Raw genomic sequence first — 7,040 nt, forward strand, 5'->3', positions numbered from 1 at the left:
GATAAAGCTCATAGTGCTAACGTAGTAAGAGCACCAGCCTAGGAATCAAAAGTCCTGGGGTTTGAGATGCTTGCTTAGGTGTCACTTAACTTTCTTGAACCTCAGTTTCTTCAGCTATAAAATGGGGATAGTAATACCTTCCCTGCTCACCCCACCTAATTATGAGTTAGAATAAATGAAAGCTTTTGGAAAGCCAGTGAGTACTCCCCAGAAATAAGTTTTCACTTTGCCTTTGTTCCTTGTTTTGTTGTTATTGTTTTTGTTTCTTTTGTGTGTGTTTTTTTGTTATTGCTGTTTGTTTGTTTTGGAGACAGAGTCTCGCTCTGTCACCCCAGCTGACTGCAACCTCCGCTTCCGGATTCAAGCAATTCTCACACCTCAGCCTCCCGAGTAGCTGGGACTACAGGCACACACCACCATGCCCAGCTAATTTTTTGTATTTTAGTAGAGACGGGGTTTCACCATGTGCCCGGGCTGGCTGGTCTTGAACTCCCTTAGCTCAGGCAATCTGCCCACCTCAGCCTCCCAAAGTGCTAGAATTAGGTGTGAGCCACCGCACCTGGCCCACTTTGCCCTCGTGAGCAGTCCCGGTGTTCCTGCCTACTGGCTGGTTTAGCCGCCGTGGACCACTGCTGAGTGAGGGGTGGGCTCCCCTGTGAGGGAGGACAATGTAGTCAGCCCCTGGAGTTATCATTTGTTCCCCTCCTTTCTGTACATCGTCGACAGACACTGCTCAAAGAAGAAAGGGACACCATCCCTAGTTACAAGGAGGGACCACTCCTGCCCCTGATGGCTGTGGCTGATCCACGAGGAAGTAAACTTGGACTGGGAAAACACAAACTGTCTTGGCCTGCAACATACATCCCATAGATAAACCTACTCATAAACCCTAACCTCGATAAGACATCTGTCTGGACCTTTCGGGTCTGAACAGACAGGGCAGCTGCTGAGAACCTGGGGACACTGACAATCCGATTCCTCTCCGTGATCTGAACCTTCCCTCTTCTCACTGCATCAGCAGTGCAGGCCTCTTTGACTCACACAAGACCGTTTTTTAGCACAGGGTCACATCGAGGTCAACCGTCAACCCCAGTGCTACAGAAACTCACCTCTGACTGCGAACCTCCAGGTTTGTTTTAATCTACCAAGCAATGAATTGGCACTTTTCACTGAGGAATGACTACTGGGCCCTGCAGAGCTGCTTTAAGCTCCGTGACTTAATGACTCTCCTGTTTAATGGAAGCAAAAGCCGTTTAAGTGGTCACAGCTGCCAGAAACTTTGCTAAAAGAATGAAACTTTCTGAGCAGGTTAGGCAGTAGCAACGCTAATCTCTGAGCCCGCCATCCCTCGCCCGCCCTTATCTGAGGCTTGTTTTGACAGCACCCGGAGCTGGTCCCATGAGAAGAGCAGCAACCTCGCTCCTTTCCCTTTTCACGTCTTCTGCTGCAGCCCATGGTTTGCTGCAGGGGGGAAGGAAGAAACAATCAAGCATTGTCTTGTTGAGGACTGGTGTGTCAGGGCCTCATGGAATAAACATTATTTGCCTGGGAGGGGAACTGGCTGGAAGACAGCTCAGTGTCAGGTGTGGGCTGGGGCGGAGGGGCGGGAGGGCGGTGATGTTTGGGTTTGGTTTGATTATTAGTTTAATCTTTTTCTCTCTACTGCTATGGATTTCTTTTCCTCCTGACAGGCCATTAAGCACAAAGCTTGTGTCTTCCCCAGCCTCTGCCAGGAAGAAACAAAAGACATTTTCCAAAGGATGTGCCCTTGTGTTACTAGGGCTCCTCGTCACTCCCTGTCCAGCTGTGCGTGGCAAAGGGTGCACACTGCAGGACCCTCACAGGGTGAAAGCTCCTCTGGGAGCCCCCCGTCTGCGTCTGCAGCCCTGGCAGCTCCAGATGTCTTACCTGATGGGTTCATGGCTCTGTCATTTTGTCTCTCAGGCAAATACTGAAAGGACGGTAGGCTCCTTTGTAGGTCTGGGGAAACTGGGCACCCCGCACCCTAGTATCCCAGTCAGCCAGCACTTACTGAGTTCTTTGTATGCAGGTCACTAATGGCTCTAGCCTGCTGTATTTCACAGTTCCTTCAACAATTCTGCCTCAAGAAAGCCGCACATCTCTCCAGAATAAAGAACTGAAGATCAGTGACTGGGAGACAGACACTTGAAGGATTGCTCCATCAAGGTCGAGCCCTCCGTATCTTAGAAGAATAAGAACATTTTCTTGTAAGGAAAACAAGATCCCTGTAGCCTTTCCACAGCCACAGAGCAGTGGAGTAAGGAAAGGGTGCCTCCACTGTGCAATCAAGAGTCTTCTTTCTGGCCAGGCATGGTTGCTCACACCTATAATCCCAACACTGTGGGAAACCAAGGCAGGAGGATCACTTGAGCCCAGGAGTTCAAGACCAGCCTGGGCAACATGGTGAGGCCCCGACTCTACAGAAAAATTTAAAAAGTACTCAGGGATGGTGGCATGCACCTGTGGTCCCAGCTACTCAGGAGGCTGCGGTGGGAGGATGGCTTGAGCCCATGAGGTAGAGGCTGCAGGTGAGCCATGTTCTCTCCACTGTATTCCAGCCTGGGCAACAGAATGAGACACTTGTCCACCCACCCTCAAAAAAAATGTTTAACCATAAACCTTTCCCCCATCCCTAAATCCATTTTGGATATAAGCCATCTACCCAATGGCTGTAATAATAGTTGTTGATGATTGAGAATGTACAGTATGTTGGGCACTTGCTAAGTGCTTTCCATATATTCTCTCACCATGTGGCAAGCCTGGAGAAAGCCTGGAGAGAGTGAGGAACTGCCCAAAGTCACACAGGTCATCAGGCTTCCTGCGAATGGCACCACGGCCTCGGCTTTACAGGCATGGCACTTGATTTCACCTTCACATGCTGGGGATCCTGTGTTCCCAGGAGGCAGAGACCCCATCTGTGCACTTTTGTTAATTATTTTTATATACAAAATAATTCAGTCCTGTGCTCAGTGCCATGAACAATTAGGGATTTAATACACGCTTTTTGAGGGTGATAACGATCTCACCATCCCAGCCAGTGAAAGAACCATTCCCTCCCTTCTCTCAAAGAGAAACAAAGAGCCACAGCAGGCCGAGCCACCCCAGGCACACTGCAGGGTATCTGGAGATGGCACCAGCAGGTGAGGCCCGCAGACCTGGCTTTGGATCCCAGCCTGGTCACCCACGGCCTGGCCCCTGGGGTGCACCAGCTGACCTCTCCAAGGCCAAGTTTCCCCAAACATGGGAGAAAGTCACAGCACCTACCTTGTAGGGTCATTGTGAAAATGAAGTGAGAAAATGCCCACGGTGTTCCCAGCAGCCCTGCCTGGTGGAAGGTAGGTGTTCCATGTCAGTCTCCTTCCTCAGCGCCCAGGCATCTTCTTCCTCTTGTGGAGCTCTCAGCACTCGAGAGCCCCTTCAGTAAGACCTGGAATGTAGTTTGTTGACCAAAGGAGTGCTGGCAGGGAGGGAGGATCCCCACTTGGGTGGCCGTATCTCCTACCTCTGCTCTTGGTCCCCCTCTGCCTTCGGGACATTCCCACCAACACAGGCTGCTGGTACCACACCCTGCTGACCAGCACGCACTGCTCTTCTTACTTACCCCAAAAGCCCAGACTTGAATATCCTGTTGTCCTCAGTGGCACGGCTGAGACCAGGCTGGACCTTTTAAACAAGATGTAACTCAAGGGGGGAAAAACATGCAAGTAACTCTGAAGGTGACTGCTGCACCCTGTGGCCCACACAGAGAGGCTCTCTGCCCAGCCTCACTTGTCTGCAAAGGATATCCTCCAGCCTGTCTAGAGTCCACAAGGTCCAGGCTGGAGAGAAAGAGACCAAGGAGCCAGATGTCTCTCTCCCACCCACGACCTACTTTCTGAGTTCTTACTTCTATACTGAAGACAGGCCTTCTTCCCAGGGGATATCAGGAGTCAGAGTTCCTTTCAGTGGTTCTTGCCTTAATATATTAAGGAGTGTGGCCCAGCAAATAAACGTCAATTCAACAATAAACCCTGTGTCTATACATGCAATGCTCCCTGGAACAGTGGGGAAAGGGAAGAGGAGGGGAATTTGATTACAAGTGCTTTATATTTACTCTGTCTCATTAGATGCTTCCAACAGGCCTATCAGATATTTTAGGACCATCATTCCTAATTTGCAGGTGACAAAAGTTTGGCTTGGAGAGGTTAAGGGAATGACCAAGCTAAGCCCAGTTCTCCTGTCTCCCTCCCTTGAGTTCAGGATATCAACCCAGTCCCTGAATCTTCCCCAAGAACAAGCCTGGGGCCCGGGTGAGAGAGGGGCTTCCTGGAAGAGCTGAGTTAAATTGGCACTGGATGCAGCCACAGGCAAGAGGACAGGGTGCTTGTCTCTCTCTCTGCTAGGCTGTAGTTCAGGAGACCTGGTTCAAGCCCAGGCTTTGCCACTTGGAAGGCTGTATGGTCTGAAATCATTATTCTCAGTGCCTCAGTTTCTGCATCTGTAAAATGATAAGGAACAAACCAATTAATATACATAAAGCCCTTAGTGCCCTTGATGCCTAGAACATGTAGGTATTTAATAAATATCAACGTTTTTATTAACGTTGTTATTGTTACGTTATTTCCTTTCAAAGTCTTGCAAGAAATAAATGGGATGACAGATGTGAAAACATGTTATAAGCTGTAGAGGTAAGAAATGACCACTCATGCATGCTGAGAAGGTAACAGGAAAAAGGACTTGGCCTTAGATGATGTCATTGAACAGCCTCAAACTTTCAACAGAAAGCACAGAAATACTCCAAAAAGAGTACTCCAGTAATTTGAAAGCAGGCCACCGAGTGCAAGTTGCTGCCACAGTTCCAGGGCTGAGGCTGTTTCCAGAGAGCCCTGTAATTGCTTTCAACCTATGCCTCACCCAAACACCATGGCCGGCGCAGGTGGACACCTTCCCTCTCTTCTCCTTCCACGCTGGGCCCCGGAAAGAAATACTCCAATAATTTACCTAGTGGTTTTCAACTTCAGGTCAGATTGTTTGTTATGTATATAACTGTTTGCATTTCACTTACTTATCCTCAGTCGTCACATACCTGGGAGGGAAGGAGGCTGCGCAGAGGCCCAGGAGCCCCAGCCCCGCGTGGTTACGCCTGTCCGCACTTCTGGTCTTAGTCGTGGGGTGCCTTAGTGTGAACAGAGCACACAATTAAGCTCTGTCTCCCTTTCTCAGCGAACTCAGGTGCAATCCTTCTTGACAGTCTGGAGGAACCAGGAAGGCTGGCCACCCAGTGAGGGGAAGTTGCTGCTAGCCGATTAATGGCTGAAAGCCCAATAGTACCATCCCTCACTGTCTTGTAGCAAAGACTCCTTGGCTCCTGTTTAGAATGTTAGCCAAATAAGAGTCACTGAGTGCAACTTTATGGCAGCACTCGGCTGGAAACAGTGGGGCATCTAGGGGAAGTGTCCGTGCTTCGTCCCTGCCCTTACAGAGATCAGTCTGGCTGATGGAATGAGACCAATGAAATGGAAACAATGAGTAAATCATAAAAGGCAGTACTGTCATGAAGAGTTTGATTTGATGACAGAATGCAATTGTTAGAGTAGGGAGAGATGGCCAAAAGCTAGAGTGGGCAGGGAAAGGTTCCTGTGGGAAGAGGTTTGTTAGCAGGGACTTTCAAGCGTGCCGGAGTTGAACTGGTGGGAGGGAGAGTGGCATTCCACGTTGGGGAAGCTACGTGAGAGAATCTAGGAGACAGAAAAGAACAAGGGCTGTTTATAGAGTAGAGGCCAAACTGGCATGACCGGAGTAGAAGGAGGGCATCCTAATTCCCAGCCTTATCCACCGCTTTGAAAGAACCAGGAAAATGAATTCCTACTGGCCATAAAACTAGTTGAAGGTGATGTAACCTGTCCTATTCAGCCTCCCACATTTACAGCTATACAGGAACAACTCTCTGAAACTCAGTCTCCTCACCCGTAAAATGGGATGGTCATATGTGTCTAGCAGAGCCAGTGAGAATTAAAAGGGATAAGATGCACTGGCTCCCAGGGCAAGTACTAGCAGACAAGGAATAGGGCAGTCCTCCCTTAACACTCCACAGAGAATAAATGTCCTCCGACTCTCCCAGGAGGCTGGACCCAGCTCTCCTTCCAAACAGCCTTGGAGTTGCTTGGCCTCTGTACTTCTTTAGCGAAGTTGTAGGCAAAAGACAAATGCAGAGTTTTCTTGTACCTGCCAAGGAGAGAGAACCAGACCCTGTGTGGGTCTCTTGCTGTTGACATTGATCCACAGTGGGTGCAAGATGGGACCGAGGCAGGCCCACCTGCCCGGAAACCCTGCCTGTACCCTGACCCCGTGGGGCCCTAACAAACACCCTCCCAGCCACAGGGGCTCTGCAGAGCTAAGCCAGCTGTCCTGTGGAGGCGGGAACCCTCCTCCTGCCCTGCCACTCTCTCTTTCTCCTGAGAGGACAGGCAGGTGGGCATGGCCACAGGAGAACCTCTCGAAGGTGCTAACTGGCCCAGGGAAACAGATGCGGCCTGGTAGGGAGTTGCCTACCAGAGACTCAGAGAGCATGGGAGAAGCTGAGTGAGAGGAGGCCGTCATAGTGCACGCCGTCCTGCACGCAGCCTGGCGTTAGGGAAAGCATTTGTGAGGGAAAGTGGTGATAGGTGGTTGCTAGGTTTGGAAACAAACAAACAGCCGACGAAAATGTTTCAGAAGGAAGGAGTGTCTACTCAATCAGCCCCGAGGGACATGTCCACACTGCCTGACCGTGCTCCTCAGCCTGGTTTCAGGCCGCCGAGTCCGAGTTTCTGCCACAGTTCCAGGGCCGAGGCTGTTTCCAAAGAGCCCTGTAACTGTTTTCCACCTGTGTCTCACCCAAACACCAAGGCTGGCGCAGGCGGGCACCTTCCCTCCTTTCTCCCTCCAGGCTGGGTCCCAGAAATCATTAGAGGAGGGAGGAATAAGTCCAGCGTGGCTGTGCCTGGCAGAAGCCCGGGTAGGTCTGTGGGGCTAAGAGGCAAAGGCGGGTGGCGAATGCG

General features: G+C 50.5%; 1 long non-coding RNA gene across 1 annotated transcript; it reads right to left on the reverse strand.

Annotated features, from left to right (window-relative positions):
* Positions 1 to 1,134: 1,134 nt before the first annotated feature.
* LOC111540038 lies at positions 1,135 to 6,231 on the reverse strand. Its single transcript, XR_002730873.2, has 4 exons — positions 5,968 to 6,231; positions 4,270 to 4,498; positions 3,286 to 3,448; positions 1,135 to 1,461 (listed from the first exon to the last, which is right to left on the reverse strand). It is a non-coding gene; the product is annotated as an uncharacterized LOC111540038 (long non-coding RNA).
* Between the last annotated feature and the right edge of the window lie 809 nt (positions 6,232 to 7,040).

Source organism: Piliocolobus tephrosceles, chromosome 13, assembly GCF_002776525.5.
Source record: "Piliocolobus tephrosceles isolate RC106 chromosome 13, ASM277652v3, whole genome shotgun sequence".
Taxonomy (NCBI): Eukaryota; Metazoa; Chordata; class Mammalia; order Primates; family Cercopithecidae; genus Piliocolobus; species Piliocolobus tephrosceles.